The sequence below is a fragment of the Rattus norvegicus genome, chromosome 2 (assembly GCF_036323735.1).
Source record: "Rattus norvegicus strain BN/NHsdMcwi chromosome 2, GRCr8, whole genome shotgun sequence".
Classification (NCBI taxonomy): domain Eukaryota; kingdom Metazoa; phylum Chordata; class Mammalia; order Rodentia; family Muridae; genus Rattus; species Rattus norvegicus.
Genome location: NC_086020.1, coordinates 211588143 through 211609153, shown reverse-complemented (window position 1 = coordinate 211609153; position 21011 = coordinate 211588143).

The following is a 21011-nucleotide window of genomic DNA, read 5'->3' as shown; positions in this document are numbered from 1 at the left end:
GGGTTAAATAAAGTCAACCATAAGTCGAGAGGAAGAGCAAGCAACCAGTTGACAGGAAGTGAACATTGGATCATTAAAAAAAAAAAAAATATATATATATATATATATATATATATATATATATATATAGAGAGAGAGAGAGAGAGAGAGAGAGTGAGTAAAAGAGAGTCAAGAGAATGGAGAGACAAACAGGAAGTAGAAGGGAAAGTCATTGAGTGTAGTGGGAAATATTATAAAAAGGAACACCCCCTTCCGGTCTTAACCAGTGCCCTAAGCAGACCTTGGGCTCTGCCTCCACACCCACTCCCACAACACCCAGAGAAGGCCGGACTCCCTGGCCCTCTAACAGGTCCAGGATCAGAGGTGCTTCGAAACGTCCAGATCACAGGATCACAGAGGAAGCTGAACTCCCAGGAGATCAGACACAACCAGGAGTAATAGACCTCTGACACACTCAAGATCACAATTAAGGGCACAACATCCTTCCCAACATCCAGCTTAACTGGGAACACCACAGGATCCAGGGAAACCCAAACCCCACTAGCAAGAGACATGTTTCCTTCCGGCTTGCACTTGTGCCTGGCGCAAATCCAGAGCTCTGGCTCCTCACCTACTCCTGCAACAGCCTGAGAAAGTGCGACTCCCAGGAACTCAGACACAACAGAATCTCAGGAGCTTGGTCACACCAGAATTTCAGGATCCCAGAGGCAGCCAGAATCCCAGGAACTTTGCCATACCCAGGATCTCAGAATCACAAGATCCCAGAATCATAGGTTCATAGAAACAGCTGGACTCTGAGGAGTTCTGACACAAGCAGGATCACAGGAGAGACAGGCTCCAATCAGAGACAACAAGGACAGGTGGCACTAGAGATAACCAGATGGCGAGGGGCAAGTGCAAGAACCTAAGCAACGCAAGCCAAGGCCACTTGGCACCTTCAGAACCCAGTTCCCACACCACAGCAAGCTCTGGATACCCCCACACACCGGGAAATCAAGATTCTGATTTAAAATCACATCTCATGATGATGATAGAGGACTTTAAGAAGGACATAAATAACTCCCTTAAAGAAGTACAGAAACCATCCAGGATCTAAAAATGGAATAGAAACAATAGACAAATCACAAAGGGAGAAAACTCTGAAGATAGAAAACCTAGGGAAGAGATCAGGAGTCATCTATCTCTTGTATTCTGTTGGTGTTGCTCAGAGAAGCTCGATAGAAGAGAGAATCTCAGAGGCAGAAGAAACCATAGAAAACATTCACCCAACAGTCAAAGAAAATGCCAAATGCAAAAAAGCTTCTAACCCAAAACATCCAGGAAATCCAGGACACAATGAGAAGACCAAACCTAAGGATAATAGGTATAGAAGAGAGTGAAGACTCCCAAGTTAAAGGGCCAATAAATATCTTCAACAAAATTACAGAAGAAAACTTTCCTAACTTAAAGAAAGAGATGATCATAAACATACATGAAGCCTACAGAACTCCAAATAGATTGGTCCAGAAAAGAAATTCCTCCTGTCACATAATAGTCAACACACCAAATTCTCATCCCACAAAACGTCCACACAATAATCTCAGAGCCAATTGATATTGATATAAACTGCCCACCTCAATAAGACAAATCGTTCTATAATTATCCATCCCTTGTAAGTTACTCATAACTACCTGTGGCATTTAAAGCCATGCAGATCTGGCTTCTCCTTCTCATCATCTTCCTCCTCCTCTCTGTACTCCATGCCCCATCTCCAAAATTCTCTGCCTGCCTTTCCTTTTCACTGTCCAATCGCAGGCCTTGCCTTATCTCATGACTGCCCTCACCTGCATATAGACATCAACCCACAACTGAGTTTGGGTTTTATATTTTTTTTATTAACTTGAGTATTTCTTATATACATTTCGAGTGTTATTGCCTTTCCCGGTTTCCGGGCAAACATCCCCCTCCCCCTCCCCTTCCTTATAGGTGTTCCCCTCCCAACCCTCCCCCCATTGCCGCCCTCCCCCCCATACTCTAGTTCACTGGGGGTTCAGTCTTAGCAGGACCCAGGGCTTCCCCTTCCACTGGTGCTCTTACTAGGATATTCATTGCTACCTATGAGGTCAGAGTCCACGGTCAGTCCATGTATAGTCTTTAGGTAGTGGCTTAGTCCCTGGAAGCTCTGGTTGCTTGACATTGTTGTACATATGGGGTCTCGAGCCCCTTCAAGCTCTTCCAGTTCTTTCTCTGATTCCTTCAACGGGGGACCTATTCTCAGTTCAGTGTTTTGCTGCTGGCATTCGCCTCTGTATTTGCTGTATTCTGGCTGTGTCTCTCAGGAGCGATCTACATCCGGCTCCTGTCGGTCTGCACTTCTTTGCTTCATCCATCTTGTCTAATTGGGTGGCTGTATATGTATGGGCCACATGTGGGGCAGGCTCTGAATGGGTGTTCCTTCAGTCTCTGTTTTAATCTTTGCCTCTCCCTTCCCTGCAAAGGGTATTCTTTTTCCTCATTTAAAGAAGGAGTGAAGCATTCACATTTTGATCATCCGTCTTGAGTTTCATTTGTTCTAGGGATCTAGGGTAATTCAAGCATTTGGGCTAATAGCCACTTATCAATGAGTGCATACCATGTATGTCTTTCTGTGATTGGGTTAGCTCACTCAGGATGATATTTTCCAGTTCCAACCATTTGCCTACGAATTTCATAAACTCGTTGTTTTTGATAGCTGAGTAATATTCCATTGTGTAAATGTACCACATTTTCTGTATCCATTCCTCTGTTGAAGGGCATCTGGGTTCTTTCCAGTTTCTGGCTATTATAAATAAGGCTGCAATGAACATAGTGGAGCACGTGTCTCTTTTATATGTTGAGGCATCTTTTGGGTATATGCCCAAGAGAGGTATAGCTGGATCCTCAGGCAGTTCAATGTCCAATTTTCTGAGGAACCTCCAGACTGATTTCCAGAATGGTTGTACCAGTCTGCAATCCCACCAACAATGGAGGAGTGTTCCTCTTTCTCCACATCCTCGCCAGCATCTGCTGTCACCTGAGTTTTTGATCTTAGTCATTCTCACTGGTGTGAGGTGAAATCTCAGGGTTGTTTTGATTTGCATTTCCCTTATGACTAAAGATGTTGAACATTTCTTTAGGTGTTTCTCAGCCATTCGGCATTCCTCAGCTGTGAATTCTTTGTATAGCTCTGAACCCCATTTTTTAATAGGGTTATTTGTTTCCCTGTGGTCTAACTTCTTGAGTTCTTTGTATATTTTGGATATAAGGCCTCTATCTGTTGTAGGATTGGTAAAGATCTTTTCCCAATCTGTTGGTTGCCGTTTTGTCCTAACCACAGTGTCCTTTGCCTTACAGAAGCTTTGCAGTTTTATGAGATCCCATTTGTCGATTCTTGAGCTTAGAGCATAAGCCATTGGTGTTTTGTTCAGGAAATGTTTTCCAGTGCCCATGTGTTCCAGATGCTTCCCTAGTTTTTGTTCTATTAGTTTGAGTGTGTCTGGTTTGATGTGGAGGTCCCTGATCCACTTGGACTTAAGCTTTGTACAGGGTGATAAGCATGGATCGATCTGCATTCTTCTACATGTTGACCTCCAGTTGAACCAGCACCATTTGCTGAAAATGCTATCTTTTTTCCATTGGATGGTTTTGGCTCCTTTGTCAAAAATCAAGTGACCATAAGTGTGTGGGTTCATTTCTGGGTCTTCAATTCTATTCCATTGGTCTATCTGTCTGTCTCTGTACCAATACCATGCAGTTTTTATCACTATTGCTCTGTAATACTGCTTGAGTTCAGGGATAGTGATTCCCCCTGAAGTCCTTTTATTGTTGAGGATAGCTTTAGCTATCCTGGGTTTTTTGTTATTCCAGATGAATTTGCAAATTGTTCTGTCTAACTCTTTGAAGAATTGGATTGGTATTTTGATGGGGATTGCATTGAATCTGTAGATCGCTTTTGGTAAAATGGCCATTTTTACTATATTAATCCTGCCAATCCATGAGGATGGGAGATCTTTCCATCTTCTGAGGTCTTCTTCAATTTCTTTCCTCAGTGTCTTGAAGTTCTTATTGTACAGATCTTTTACTTGCTTGGTTAAAGTCACACCGAGGTACTTTATATTATTTGGGTCTATTATGAAGGGTGTCGTTTCCCTAATTGCTTTCTCGGCTTGTTTCTCTTTTGTATAGAGGAAGGCAACTGATTTATTTGAGTTAATTTTATACCCAGCCACTTTGCTGAAGTTGTTTATCAGCTTTAGTAGTTCTCTGGTGGAACTTTTGGGATCACTTAAATATACTATCATGTCATCTGCAAATAGTGATATTTTGACTTCTTCTTTTCCGATCTGTATCCCCTTGATCTCCTTTTGTTGTCTGATTGCTCTGGCTAGAACTTCAAGAACTATATTGAATAAGTAGGGAGAGAGTGGGCAGCCTTGTCTAGTCCCTGATTTTAGTGGGATTGCTTCAAGTTTCTCTCTATTTAGTTTAATGTTAGCAACTGGTTTGCTGTATATGGCTTTTACTAGGTTTCGGTATGGGCCTGAATTCCTATTCTTTCCAGGACTTTTATCATAAAGGGGTGTTGAATTTTGTCAAATGTTTTCTCAGCATCTAATGAAATGATCATGTGGTTTTGTTCTTTCAGTTTGTTTATATAATGGATCACGTTGATGGTTTTCCGTATATTAAACCATCCCTGCATGCCTGGGATGAAGCCTACTTGATCATGGTGGATGATTGTTTTGATGTGCTCTTGAATTCGGTTTGCCAGAATTTTGTTGAGTATTTTTGCGTCGATATTCACAAGGGAAATTGGTCTGAAGTTCTCTTTCTTTGTTGTGTCTTTGTGTGGTTTAGGTATAAGAGTAATTGTGGCTTCGTAGAAGGTATTCGGTAGTGATCCATCTGTTTCAATTTTGTGGAATAGTTTGGATAATATTGGTATAAGGTCTTCTATGAAGGTTTGATAGAATTCTGCACTAAACCCGTCTGGACCTGGGCTCTTTTTGGTTGGAAGACCTTTAATGACTGCTTCTATTTCCTTAGGAGTTATGGGGTTGTTTAACTGGTTTATCTGTTCCTGATTTAAAATTGATACCTGGTATCTGTCTAGGAAATTGTCCATTTCCTGAAGATTTTCAAGTTTTGTTGAATATAGGTTTTTATAGTAAGATCTGATGATTTTTTGAATTTCCTCTGAATCTGTAGTTATGTCTCCCTTTTCATTTCTGATTTTGTTAATTTGGACGCACTCTCTGTGTCCTCTCGTTTGTCTGGCTAAGGGTTTATCTATCTTGTTGATTTTCTCAAAGAACCAACTTTTGGTTTTGTTGATTCTTTCTATGGTCCTTTTTGTTTCTACTTGGTTGATTTCAGCTCTGAGTTTGATTATTTCCTCCCTTCTACTCCTCCTGGGTGTATTTGCTTCTTTTTGTTCTAGAGCTTTTAGGTGTGCTGTCAAGCTGCTGACATATGCTCTTTCCTGTTTCTTTCTGCAGGCACTCAGCACTATGAGTTTTCCTCTTAGCACAGCTTTCATTGTGTCCCATAAGTTTGGGTATGTTGTACCTTCATTTTCATTAAATTCTAAAAAGTTTTTAATTTCTTTCTTTATTTCTTCCTTGACCAGGTTATCATTGAGTAGAGCATTATTCAATTTCCACGTATATATGGGCATTCTTCCCTTATTGTTATTGAAGACCAGTTTTAGGCCGTGGTGGTCCGATAGCACGCATGGGATTATTTCTATCTTTCTGTACCTGTTGAGACCCGTTTTTTGACCAATTATATGGTCAATTTTGGAGAAAGTACCATGAGGAGCTGAGAAGAAGGTATATCCTTTTGCTTTAGGATAGAATGTTCTATAAATATCCGTTAAGTCCATTTGGCTCATGACTTCTCTTAGTCTGTCGACATCACTGTTTAATTTCTGTTTCCATGATCTGTCCATTGATGAGAGTGGGGTGTTGAAATCTCCCACTATTATTGTGTGAGGTGCAATGTGTGTTTTGAGCTTTAGTAAGGTTTCTTTTACGTATGTAGGTGCCCTTGTATTTGGGGCATAGATATTTAGGATTGAGAGTTCATCTTGGTTGATTTTTCCTTTGATGAATATGAAGTGTCCTTCCTTATCTTTTTTGATGACTTTTAGTTGGAAATTGATTTTATTTGATATTAGAATGGCTACTCCAGCTTGCTTCTTCTGACCATTTGCTTGGAAAGTTGTTTTCCAGCCTTTCACTCTGAGGTAGTGTCTGTCTTTGTCTCTGAGGTGTGTTTCCTGTAGGCAGCAGAATGCAGGGTCCTCGTTGCATATCCAGTTTGTTAATCTATTTCTTTTTATTGGGGAGTTGAGGCCATTGATGTTGAGAGATATTAAGGAATAGTGATTATTGCTTCCCGTTATATTCATATTTGGATGTGAGGTTATGTTTGTGTGCTTTTCTTCTATTTGTTTTGTTGCCAAGACGATTAGTTTCTTGCTTCTTCTAGGGTATAGCTTGCCTCCTTATGTTGGGCTTTACCATTTATTATCCTTTGTAGTGCTGGATTTGTAGAAAGATATTGTGTAAATTTGGTTTTGTCATGGAATGTCTTGGTTTCTCCAGCAATGTTAATTGAGAGTTTTGCTGGATACAGTAACCTGGGCTGGCATTTTTGTTCTCTTAGGGTCTGTATAACATCAGTCCAGGATCTTCTGGCCTTCATAGTTTCTGGCGAGAAGTCTGGTGTGATTCTGATAGGTCTCCCTTTATATGTTACTTGACCTTTTTCCCTTACTGCTTTTAATATTCTTTCTTTATTTTGTGCGTTTGGTGTTTTGACAATTATGTGACGGGAGGTGTTTCTTTTCTGGTCCAATCTATTTGGAGTTCTGTAGGCTTCTTGTATGTCTATGGGTATCTCTTTTTTTAGGTTAGGGAAGTTTTCTTCTATGATTTTGTTGAAGATATTTACTGGTCCTTTGAGCTGGGAGTCTTCACTCTCTTCTATACCTATTATCCTTAGGTTTGATCTTCTCATTGAGTCCTGGATTTCCTGTATGTTTTGGAACAGTAGCTTTTTCCGCTTTATATTATCTTTGACAGTTGAGTCAATGATTTCTATGGAATCTTCTCCTCCTGAGATTCTCTCTTCCACCTCTTGTATTCTGTTGGTGAAGCTTGTATCTACAGCTCCTTGTCTCTTCTTTTGGTTTTCTATATCCAGGGTTGTTTCCATGTGTTCTTTCTTGATTGCTTCTATTTCCATTTTTAATTCCTTCAACTGTTTGATTGTGTTTTCCTGGAATTCTTTCAGGGATTTTTGCGATTCTTTCAGGGATTTTTGCGATTCCTCTCTGTAGGCTTCTACTTGTTTATTAATGTTTTCCTGTGTTTCCCTAAGGGAGTTCATCACGTCTTTCTTGAAGTCCTCCAGCATCATGATCAAATATGATTTTGAAACTAGATCTTGCTTTTCTGGTGTGTTTGGATATTCCGTGTTTGCTTTGGTGGGAGAATTGGGCTCCGATGGTGCCATGTAGTCTTGGTTTCTGTTGCTTGGGTTCCTGCGCTTGCCTCTCGCCATCAGATTATCTCTAGTGTTACTTTGTTCTGCTATTTCTGACAGTGGCTAGACTGTCCTATAAGCCTGTGTGTCAGGAGTGCTGTAGATCTGTTTTCCTCTCTTACAGTCAGTTATGGGGACAGAGTGTTCTGCTTTTGGGCGTGTAGTTTTTCCTCTCTACAGGTCTTCAGCTGTTCCTGTGGGCCTGTGTCTTGAGTTCACCAGGCAGCTTTCTTGCAGCAGAAAATTTGGTCTTACCTGTGGTTCCGAGGCTCAAGTTCGCGTGGGGTGCTGCCCACGGGCTCTTTGTGGCGTCAGCAACCAGGAAGACCTGTGCTGCCCCTTCCGGGAGCTTATGCAGCCTCAGGAGTGCCCACCTGACCAGGCGGAGAGGTCTCTTTCCCACGGGGTCTGGGAGCAGAGAGCTGCTGCGGGCCGGGATCCGCGGGCGTGGGACCTCCGGCAAACACAGGACGTGCCCGGTCCTAGATGAACTCTGCCTCTGTGTGTCCCGATTTCACCAGGCAGCTCTCTTGCAACAGACAAGTTGGTCTTACCTGTGGTCCCGAGGCTCAAGTTTGCTCGCGGGGTGCTGCCCACGAGCTCTCTGTGGCGGCAGCAACCAGGACGATCTGCGCTGCCCTTTCCGGGAGCTTCAGTGCACCAGGGTTCCAGATGGCCTTTGGTGTTTTCCTCTGGCGTCCGAGATGTATGTACAGAGAGCAGTCTCTTCTGGTTTCCCAGGCTTGTCTGCCTCTCTGAAGGTTTAGCTCTCCCTCCCACGGGATTTGGGTGCAGAGGACTGTTTATCCGGTCTGTTTCCTTCAGGTTCTGGCGGTGTCTCAGGCAGGGGTCCTGCCGCTCCTGGGCCCTCCCCCACGGGAGCCCAGAGGCCTTATACAGTTTCCTCTTGGGCCAGGGATGTGGGCAGGGGTGGGCAGTGTTGGTGGTCTCTTCCGCTCTGCAGCCTCAGGAGTGCCCACCTGACCAGGCGGTCGTGTCTCTCTCCCACGGGGTTTGGTAGCAGAGAGCTGCTGCCCACAACTGAGTTTGAAGGAGGTTTTTTGAGACAGAGTGTGAGAGGGGCATGCCTTCTAGAACACCAGCTGAGGAGAAAGGTCAGCTGGGGGCTTCTCTGGCTTTGTGAGCTAATAGGCTTTTACCCCAGCATTTGACTCGCAAGTCTTCATTGGTGAAATTAAACCATTGAGATTTTGTTCTTTTTTTTTTTTACAACTGTGTGTGTGTGTGTGTGTGTGTGTGTGTGTGTGTGTGAGAGAGAGAGAGAGAGAGAGAGAGAGAGAGAGAGAGAGAGAGAACTTTCTACATTGTTTGATAGGGTCTTGTTGTTGTTAACTACTATGTATTCCAGTCTAGGTGGTCTGTGGCTTCAGGGGGATTTTCCTCCTGTCTTTGTGTCCCATCCAATTACTGTGATTACAGGCATGCCCTGCCATGCTAGACTTTATGAGGGATTTAGGTATTTGAACGCATGTCTTCATGCATGTACAACATGAAAACTCCACTGAGCCATCTCCCTAGTCTTGAGAAAAATTCTTTACCAAACAATTGTTATAACGAGTGGACGCTAATCCAATGTAACTGGATTCTAGAAAAAAAAGAGGAATTTGGGCCCTAAGAAAAGGGAGAAATTTGGACTCAAAGACACCCATGTGTAGTGAGGGGAGATGAGGAGACACAGTGTTCTTCCACGAGACAAGAAGTCCTTCAACAGGCCATCTCTTTTGCAGCCCTCACAAAGAACCTACCCTGTGGGCAACTTAATTTTGAACATATAGATTCTAAAGCAAATAAGACAATCTATTTGGGTTAAACCACGTAGTCTGTGGATTTGTTTCATCTAATGGCCCTAGCAAGCTATGAAAACACATTTTCCCTTCCATTCTGTGAGCCCAGCAAGACGTGCCCCAGCCTTCAGTCACCCTTGCCAGAGCAAAACTTAGGTTCCGGGTCTGACAGTTCCTTGAGCTAAACAGCGAAATAGTTTCCTAAGTTCTCAACACCGAATACTGAGGTACTTGAAAGTATAATTGTTTTGAATATGGCCAAAAATCTCATTAGAAAAGTTGTTTTCAGATATGTTAGTGAGTCAATTAAAATATAAGCTTCTGCTCTTCCCTGAATTGTGGCAGCGAGACTAATGATGGGCCCAGCGCTCCTGCTTCCCGTTTTCCTTTTCATTTCAGATCAGGCCGGCAGGTCTATTATTGCATAAAGGAAAAAAAAGAGACACAGAATGGTCATCACCAGTGTGAGATGAAATCATTGATGAGAGTTTGACAGCCCACAATGTTACTCCCATGTTTTGTTGTCTCCCCGGGTGACACGGGCAGGATGGTAATTATAGCATATTTGAAATTATTGCTTACAGGGAAATGACTCATCTTGATCTTCGCAACTTAGATGGGGACCTGGTTATAGATATAGACAAATATCGTTCTGTTTATGGCTTTTCCTGAGTTATGAGTGTACCAGATGGAGGCTCGGTTTCTTTAGAGATGTTTACAGTGTATTTTTCATTTTAATGAGGTGTCTCGGTAAATTCAAAACTAATATTTTACTCTGACACTTGGTATGCCGTGACATGTCATCATGTCACATACAAGCTAGCCAGGACTAAAAGTGAACCACCAGAACCATCCCCCAGTCTCCAAATAGCTATAGACCGGGTATTATGCATGAACAGGCGGGGTCTCTTTGCTGGTGTACTTGCCATTTTTTACTGACCTTGTTGGAGCTGAGCACTGCTGCAGGCATCCTTAAATTGATGCCCCATGACAGCTTCTCAGATGAGTAGTCAAACAGCCAAATTTACTGTAAGTTCTTTTCCTATTCTTTCTGGCCCATTTGCCCGACTAATAATAGTTACTGTTATTTCTCGACTGTACTAGTGACAAGGCAGTCACTTTTTATCCAGTGTGTGTGTGTGTGTGTGTGTGTGTGTGTGTGTGTGTGTGATATATATCTCCAAAGCCATTCAACTTATGGGAAAATATTGTTAGAGAAAAATAAGCTAAATTGGTCATATGCTTTTAATCACTCATTGTGATCTAAAGCCTGACTTCATGTCCATATAAAGTGGTTGCTGGTGATCAGTGCTGATGTTAATCATTTCAGGGTGGTACCAATCAGTTGGTACAGTTTTCAAATTGTTTTCCCTGTCACAAGTACCTCACTTTCTGGTTCTAACACAGCTGAATGTGGAATGCCCTGGACTCTCTTTCAATGAGTCTCAGCTTCAGATGTGAAGGGGTTTCTACCTTGACCACCGCTAACTCTGTCTATGAATATAGTTAACAGAAGATTCCTACCAAAAGGGTTTCATTCTCTTTTTGTCTTTTGACATGAACTAAATGTATGGGTGGTACCCATTCATTAGGCTGTAATATGCCTATACAATGCCTATGATCATATCTCCAGTTCCTAAGACTGTATCTTCAGTTTACATTTGATGGTGTCTCCTGTCTCTTAAACAGCCTGTGTCCAGTGTTAAGACATCTTGTGCAACATGTTCTAGGACTCATGAGTTTGTTACACTTAATATTTCAGTATTTCTTCCTCATCTCAAAGACTATTCCTGTATTAATGGAATCTCCATTCCTCTAGTCTCCTAATCAATAAAACCAGGCTCATCTTTAATGTCTTAATTTCATCAAAATATGTTGTTTTCCATTTTTTCTGTGTTCTGACTTTTTGAGCTCTACTATGGCTTTATTTTAATTTCATGTTGCCTGGTCCTTGGTCACTTAAGATCGTGTGTTTTATTGCTGGCCATTTTCTCTTCCAAATCTTCAACAACATGGCCTCCACCATTAACTGTTTATAAGAAACTAGGTCATTTCAATGCGCCTGGATTCTGGTAGGGTCTTCCCTTCACATGGCGGCCACAGCATTGATATAGAAGGGCATTTGCACGTACAGCTTAAACCAAATTTTCTTCTCACTCCCCTCACTATGTTGAGTATGTTTGGTTCCCTTCATGTTAGATTTCTTTCTTTTTTATTCACGTAGTTCAGGAAATCCTGAGTTCTTCCTCTGCAGAATGTCCCTAAGTGACCCATTGCCTGCACTGGAAACCAAAACCCCCAGCATGGCCCCTAACATTCTCCCTATATATACAGAGCCCAAATCCAGATCACGACATTATCCATCATAACTCTAGACCTTCTGATTTGTAACTGACAACTTGAGAAGTAACCACCATTTTTTTCTCTTATAGAAGCTTCTTTTTGGGTCTCCCTATGGTCCTGCTTCTTTCCCATTCTCTGATCTTTCATATGACTGCCTTCTGGAATGTTTACTTTATTGGGCTCTGCTCTTTCATAGTTAACAGGCTGTCTGTACATCTCAGGGTAAAACGTGGAGATCTGGAGTTGGCTCCTGCCATTTCTCCGCTTGCATGCCCCTCTACTCGATCTTTGACTCCCCTTCTTCCAAATTTCAACTCTACCACGTTCTTCCATCCTCAGTGACATTCCATGTTCCCCTCTTCCTGTTTCAGTTCTGGTCTTCATATGGATTAGTCTCCCTTCATTCTTTCTTTCCATTGCACCAGGCTGCCTCCTCCTATTTCTCTTTTAAGTCTCGGGGCCATCCACCCTGCTTTCCCCTCTCTCCATGCCTTCTGCATCAAGCACATGGCATTCTTCTTGGCCCTGTCAGATGCCAATCATGCATGACTGGAGTCACTTATCTAACTGACTTTCTCCTGTCTCCCCAGCTAGGCTGTGAGGTGATGAGGAGGACTTTACCTACTGTTGGTTAGTACAATACCTGGCAGGCAGTGCAGGTTCAATAAATAGAAAACTAGCTTTGAAGTGAGATAAACCCAGGGTACAGGGCACCTTACGAAAATGACTAAACAAGAAAGCGGACCCATGAGTAATGAATCAGCATGCTTCCCTGGTCTGAAATTTCTCTTCTTCCCCTACACACATGATCTTGTATCTTGAAAGACCAGCCATGATGTCATTTTATGTAAAATCTCACCAATCCCTTTCACTCTCTTCCCATACACTCTTCCTCACATATAGATTAGTTGACAAAAATGTCTAATATAGTGTATTGAAGTTATTTCTTTATATGAACCCTGTGAAATAAGGATCTCAAAGACTAAGGATCACAACCCCCTCATCTTTGGTTTCCAAGTATCCCTTGAGCAGAGAATACAGGTAAATGACTGAGTGAGAAACATCAGAATTAGAATCAACTCTCTTTTTCTGGGTTTTAAATCTTCCCATTTGGCTTTTTCTTCCTGTTTAATTCTTCAGTATTTGGCTCTTTGCTCCACCAAACAAGTCTTATGTATCTTTCTCCTGTGACATTTTTTACTTCCTGTGTCTTCCTACATCCGACGCCCCCAACCTTTCTTCTCACGAGGCCTATGTACCCATACCTAAGAGGAAATCCCTACTCATGTCAGCCTCTGATAGGACTACTCCTTTATTAAATGCTCCCTTTTACTCCTTAGCCTTCTGTTTATAGAATTAAAACTATCCCACAGTATTTAGTTTCTTTACTTTTTGGGAGATGGTATGTTTTTAAAGATGTTTTATAATCTCCCTAGAGATTCTTAACCTTGCCAAGTGTGAGTTGTGCCCTGATTGAACTTTAATATCCTCAAAACTTGTTAGAAAGTCTTTTAAAATCACTACTTGTACCATGTATTTGTTGAAGGACAGTTAGAGTTCTTGGCTACTTTGTCTTTGTTTGGGTTCCAGGCTGAAAGGGAAGCTATCATTTGTACCATTGCTAATTGGTACCATGGAAAAGAGAGGCACTCCCTTGCCCACTGGCTTTTAAAACTCTGCCCGGAAGTGCCTCTGCTCATCAGTGAAACAAGTCATTTTGCCACACCTAACTGCCATGGGCCAAGCAACGAGACACCTGGGAAGACTGAAAACCTTTGATGAATAGCACAGGCAATCACTGAAGACTTCTAATCCCTTTGAAGGTTCATATAGTACTGTCTTTCAGCGCAGGGCTTTGAACATATGAAGAATCAGTAAATGCCCACTAACTCTTAGATTGACCTACAGAATATTCATCCCACAGTTCTGCCTAGACCTGATTTTGAGTGGTGGTTCTCTTAGAGATGAAACCCAAGCACTAAAAAGACAAGAAAATGAGCTGTTCCCTATATGCAAAGGCAAAACCACTGTCAGTGCTTTAGCCCTCTCTGAACTCGGCAGTGATAGAGACCCCACTAATAGTATAGATGAACTTGATATTGTGGTTCTACTTAAAAAGCACCAAGTCCTCCCGACTGGAGAGAATTGATGAAATGGTGATCTCTCAAAGTTTCTCTGGCTGCCACTAACAATGTTAAATGAGATGACTGGCAGTAGTAGCATTTCGAGGTGTCGGAAGCCATCAGATAACGGAGAGTAGAAAATAGGAACAGATAAAAGCATGAAAATTCTGTAAGCTATTGTGTGAGTTTTCCGAAGTTTATCCTGTACCACCTTAAGACGTCGACTCGCTGTGAGAATGAACATGAATGTCTGGTACTGGGGAACTGGGGAACAGAACATATGTGTAGGAGGGTGAGTGCAGAGTGGGTAGAAGTCCCCTAAAGGTGTTTATCATGTCTTATACACTGCTGGTTCCCTTAGTACTCAGCAAACTGCAATGGCAAAACTGGTACAGGGTAGGCGATACAGTATGTTAGTAAGATGAAAACACATAATCCCATTCTTTGGAAAGTGAGGTATTCATCCTTAAAAAGCACCTAACCTGGCAGGTTGTTTGGTAGTTGGGTTGGTTAAATATGAGGGAGGATGCAATAAATTTAGTTCAGGCTGGAACAGTTAGCTACTATGATTGCTACATTTAAAATCTTATTTTGGCTATTATTTCTTTAAAGATTCTGATAGTTTCATTTTAAAGACTAAAGAACCAAAATGCTATCTCGAATAGTAAAATTAAAAAGAGTATTGCCTTTCAGAAGTGAGTGTTTTCCAAACTCTTTGTGACCCATGATGGATTACGAATCAGTTTACTAACTCTTGGCAAACATTTCATATAAAAAAAAAAGAACAAAAATGTTGAATGCATTTTGCATTCTAAGAACAACTATTCTTTTCATTAAAATCTTATTTTGTATATACTCAGTTTTATTTTGTAGTACTCAGTTTTAATACTGTGCATGCATACTGAATTAAAATGTAAACCACATTTCTTACTTTGGATTGCAGTTATAAAGTCTGAAAGTCATCAGGTCCCCATAACCATGATACTACGGTTGAATTTCTCTTGTAGACAATTTCCAAGGAATGTCCTTATGAAGTATATTTGACATATATGGGTATAAAAATCAGGAAACGGTCACACAAGGATTTGGGTGCAAAAAATGTAATGGGGAAGGAGCTGGAGAAATATCTCTATGGTATAAAGTTTCTTCTTCCAGGGGACCATATTCAGCCTCTAGCACCCATGCTGGGAGGTTTACAAGCTCCTAAAACTACAGCTCCAGGTGATCTGGTGCTCTTCTGTTCTTTGCAGGCACACGCCCACACACACACACACACACACACACACACACACACACACACACACACACACGAAGACACACATCAAAACAAGAATTGCATCATTTTCTCCTTGTCCCCCCTCTGCCCTCATATCTGGCATTTTTTCCATAACAGTTCAGAATATAGCATCTCCCAGCACAAAACCCTGATTATCCCTGTGAATATCTTCTAAGACTGGCCTGTTTTAATCTAGTGATGCAGCCACCTGCGTACAACCTCAGGTCTCATAATTCAATGATGTCATTATTGCTGGGACTTCAAACTTTCAAATTTTTTTTAAATGAAAGACTTTCCAACAATAAAAAAAATGTTTGCAAGTGAGACTTAAAGTTTTTTACCACAGTTGGCAGCTGAAACAATTTTCTTCTTTGGGCTTACAAACCTAAGTGTTACGTTGCCATGCTCTTTGGAGTATGAAAGAAAGGACCAAACCCCTCCCAGTTTCCTTGTATGGCTTCTGACTACTCTGGTCAGCCATTGAAGGGCATCACAAAGCGTCCTGTACTGAAGGCAAACCTCCTGCTTTCACAAGCTTCTTCACTGACACAGAACACCTCAGTCCAACATCAGAAAAATTTGTGCTTTCTTAACTTTTCCTCAGGGAGCTGTTTTCCCTTCGACCATGTCATTTAGAGTCTATTTTCTCTCATGTGCCTTTCTGACCTCCTTGGGTTTGCAAACCATTCCCAACATTTCCTCATGGGAAAACAAAACAAAACATCTCTGGGTTTCAGACGATGTAACTGGAAGGTGGTCTTGTGCAGTGTTTGTCTTCTGAGCCTCGGTCCTTGGAATCTTGGTGGCTTTCCCTAGCTCAGTGTCAGTCTCTCAGTCAGTCTTACTATCCACATGCAAATACCTTCCATAGCTTAGAGTAATGCATTTAGAATGTTTCAAATTTATGATGGTGTGAAAGTGGTATCAATTTGCTAGACGTCATACTCTGGTGAGGTTTGAATTTGGATCCTTTGTTGGCTTTAGTGACTTGCAGTACGGTGTTCTTTTCTAATGCTGGGCAGGAGTGAGCTGAACTTCTCAGACAGCCATTTGATCATGAGGGTCAACAACAGATGCTCTATGTTGTATTGTGTTAATTAATTAATTAATTAATTAATTTTTTCCATCTTTATTAACTTGAGTATTTCTTATTTACATTTTGATTGTTATTCCCCTTCCCGGTTTCTGGGCCAACATCCCCCTAACCCCTCGCCCTCCCCTTCTGTATGGGTGTTCTTCCCATCCTCCCCCCATTACCACCCTCCCTCCAACAATCACATTCACTGGGGGTTCAGACTTGGCAGGACCAAGGGCTTCCCCTTCCACTGGTGCTCTTACTAGGTTATTCATTGCTACCTATGAGGTCAGAGCCCAGGGTCAGTCCATGTATAGATTTGGGTAGTGGCTTAGTCCTGAAAGCTCTGGTTGGTTGGCATTGTTGTTCATATGGGGTCTCAAGCTACCTTAGGCATTAAAATGCAGTGTGTGTGTGTGTGTGTGTGTGTGTGTGTGTGTGTGTGTCTGTGTCTGTGTGTGTGTCTGTGTCTGTGTCTGTGTGAGAGAGGGGGGAGGGTGAGAGGGAGAGGAAGAGGGAGAAAGGGAGAGGGAGAGGGAGAAGAAAAGGGAGAGAGAGAGAGAGAGAGAGAGAGAGAGAGAGAGAGAGAGAGAGAGAGAGAGAGAGACGGAGACAGAGAACACATGTTGTACTTGCTTTGGCTTACATGGAGATGTCAGAGGCCAACTGCCAGTGTCCGTCCTCCCTTTCTACCTGTGTTGAGATGGAATCTCCTTTTTCTCCCCTCAGTACGTGCCTGGTTAGCTTCCCTGGAACTTCTGAAGAGTCTCTGGTCTTTCCCCTTACTTCTCACCATAGGACCACTTGGATTCCAGACACAGTACGAAGCCAGAATTTATGAGGGTTTTGAGGATATGAACTTAGATCCCCATGCTTACATGGCAAATGTTTTACATATTGAGCTATTTCTCCAACCTTAAATGAAGAAGTTTGACTTGAGTTATTTCAGGCTTCGATGGCTTTGTCTGAATGTAAGTAAATCTTGTCAGTTGAGGAACATATTCATAGCCCTTATCAAATGCCCCAGTTTCTTGTCTCCTGTCCTACTACACATCTTGTCTTGAACACTACATTAGTCACTTCCCTCATGACCAAGACAGTGACTTTGTCTTCACTCCTTAACTGTTCCCTAACCATCACAGTTCTGAGTAGTGCACTCTCTGGCCTTCGCTCTTGAGATCTTCATGATAGTCATGTTTAAGTAATCACTGTTGATAACGGCTGTTTGCTTCATGTACTTGTCAAAGCGTTTTCATATCTTTTACTTCCTCACATATTTAAAGTAGTTTAGGTGTTATCTATTTATGTGTAATAGATACCATTGTAACGACCCATAAAGAGGAGAAGTCAACAAGTGCTCTCCAGATTTCCTTTTCATCCTTACTACTCAGTCTACCTCTATCTGCATTTGTGACTCACAAGTGGCATCCATCTGCTTCAGTGATTTTTTTTTTAAGTTCGATATGTGAAGTCTGTTTTCTAGCAGTTACCGTCTATTGATCATCCTTTCCTTGGGCTCTATGTGCTAGAGCATGGGGCACCCCTATAACCATTGTTGCACTGGAGGACATATTTGTTTGGTTGATTTATGAGAGTTAGGGGCGTTACTTTAATAGCTTGTTGTAGCATACACATGTAAACAGCACCTGATAAATACTGCTGCTTTTGTAGCAAATTAGAAAATTACCAATTCATTGTATCATTAAGCATTTTCTGCATGTTTTTGTTCTCTCAAGGAAAATGAGAGAATGTGCACGTTTTGCAGTCTCTCCCATTCCTTGTGCATTCAATAATAAAACAAATATTGAAACTCACTAGCTCAGCTATTATTTGGAATAACCAATTATGGGTTCATTGTATTATAGTTATTTTAATAAAAATATAATTGGTTCAAAATACTTGGCTCGATCTTTGCATTGAGAAAGGAGATTATTTTTCACTCTGGTAGCTGCATTAATTTGTCCTGCTACTAGAATATAATCAAGAAAATTAATTCCTTCAAGATTTTCTCAAACACCTACTTGTGCAAGTGCAGGTATGGAGACAGTGATGATGTTAAAGCAATCATTCCCACCCTTCAGATGCTTGCAGACTGAATGATGAGACAAGACTGAATCAGTAGTTAACCATCTTGGAAGCGTTTTGGGTTTTTAAAAAACACTTGAAATAATATACTTCATGACAGCCTGAGTAGCTGCTTGCCAAGCTGGTTTCTTTCTTCCACCTGGGAAATTAATTAGATCATATTTAATATTTTCAGAATATTTTGCAATTATGTGTGAAGCTATGACTATATTCTGGCCAATGACATTTAGACAGACATGATGCATCCCATATACCTCCTACTACCTTTTATTCTCTCTCTTCTGTCATCCGTTGCCTATCTGTCTATATCCTAGGTATATAGCTATACATTAATAGCTATACATTAAAGACGTTCGTGCCACTGTTACCTTAGAGTGTGACGTTGAGTAGCTTGTTACCAACTGTTGAACAAAAATAATTCTGTGTATGTGGGACTGAGATTTTAAGGTTTATCTGTTACAAATTCTAAGGCAAAACTAATACGTTGATGAGTTTATAGTTTCAATTTGCTAGTCAGATTCAAGAGTGTATTTTCATTTTCTGGGAAAATAATGCTCATTATGGACTTGATACATCAGTATGGAAGCTCAGTATAAGCCTGGTTGTGTAAATGAAGGCGATCATGAGACCTTGAAGTTGAAAATGACTTATGATTGCTCCCTAAAGGACAAGGAGGAAAGGAAAAGCTAGTGAGGCCCCAGGAGAGCCCTGGGAGTGAATGGAACCATTGCAGGTGAAGAGAATGATTTCTCAAATGATGTATCTAGTTCCCAAAGTACTGAAAGACCTGTGGCAGGGCTCACTGTGGATGTGGATCTCTCTTATGTTATCCTCATTCTCTGTGAGGGAGGAGGCTATTAATGAGCTTCCAACTAATAACTCCTAATTTAAATACAAACAACCATTGGCTGTGGCCAATTCTATTTCCATTCCAGTATCTGGACTTCTGTATAAATTCTCATATTATTATGATGAGGAATCTTTGTTTTTTGTCCTCTAATTAGATCTTTGAGTGCTGTGTATAAGTTGATTTGAAAAGCTGAATGCCTTTAAAGAGAAGTCAGACATTTATCCCCATGTGCAATTATTCACTGAAAAGCTAAGAGTCTTGGTGGTACTCCCCGGGAGGGAAATGTAATCTCATGTCATTAAATATATGACATTTAATGATGAATGCTTCAAGCATCAAAGAAAACTGGCATCTTTTAAAATCGGTCAATAACTCCAAATCATGCTACATTATAATTTTATTCACACTTGAGTGGCTCTGTGATAAAGCATTTGGCTTCTTTTTTGTGAATTTCTAACTGTTTTCTTTTTTGTCACTGACAGGAGAGACATATGTTTTCTTTGTGGCATATTTTTACAGAAGTACATATGCAAGATTTTTTAATAGAATATATCTGAGAGGGAAGTTTTTAAATTTCTTGCAAGTCAAAAAAAGTCTTCATTTTGTTCTTTCATTTGATTGACAATTAACTGGTTATAGAAACCTAGGTTTCAAATGATTTTTTTCCCTCTCAGATCTCCAAGGATTTGTCACATTGTCTTAAGAATGTAGAATTCATGTTTAAGAAAACCTACCAAAATCCCAGTACTCACACTTTAGACCTTTCACTTGTGTTTGTAATCTGAGACTTCAGCACAGTAATTGTAAGTATAGGACTTTATTCTTTATGTCTGACAATCAGCTAGCATGAGAAAAAAATGTGCCCCTGCATGTTTAAGTCCATGGACTTTATCTCACCTTATTCCCAATCTCTTTTCATTCATTTATCAATCACTTTTTGGATTATCTAAATTGGGTGATAACTTGCATCGACTAGGAGAAGTGGCCTTTTCTTTCTGTTGTTCTGAGAGTATTGTGGAGGTACTGACTTACCTCAGATCCTGATATCTCTGTTAATTTAGTGACTCTTCTAGACAAAACCACATTTAAGTAATGACTGGGCAAAAATACTGCTCCTAACTATCTTCTGTGTGGAGGTGGAGGAAGGTGCCTGGGCTTAGCTGTTCTGTGGGCTTTCCTCTGTTCTCCTTCCTGATGATAAACCGAGAGGATCCTCTTGTTCTTCCTATCTATCATTTCAAACTTGGATCCCCTTTAAAAGCTTTAAAAAAAATTCCTATTTCTCTTCAGCCATCTTCAGTGTTCTGGGCTTTGGATATCTTTGTTCTGCTTTTCCATGAATATAATGTAATATGCTGAGCTCCTATATTAATTTCCCATTGCTGAGTAACAAAATATCAGGACTTTGGGACTTGAGAACAACACTTACTTTCACAGTATTTCTAGGGCAGAACTCTGACTGCTTGTAGTGTAGAGGACTTGCCTACCTACCAATGCATCTCTCCTCCATCATACAAACACCTGAGCTCTAATTGTTATAAAAGTTAAAGATGAAGTTAGGGAGTTGTCTCAGTGCTGCTTTGATTGGAAGAATGATTTGGGAAGCATCCACTTCAAACTCATTAACATTTCTAGAAAGTTCCTTATGGTTGACTCCAGTGGAACAGGAGTACCGCTTTCTTGCTGACAACTGTTCCTTGCCTTTTGTGTGCTGCTGGGACTTCCTCACCTACTTGATAGATGTTGCAGTAAGATTGCATGAGCATGTTGACTTCTTATAGTCCAATACAGAAGTTATTACAATAAGTTTCTGGTCTTTCCCTTAAATTTGTTTTGCATATATTTTCTTTACTGGATATGTGGAAATGCAAAAAAATTATTGAGTCATCTACATTGGTTTAGAAAT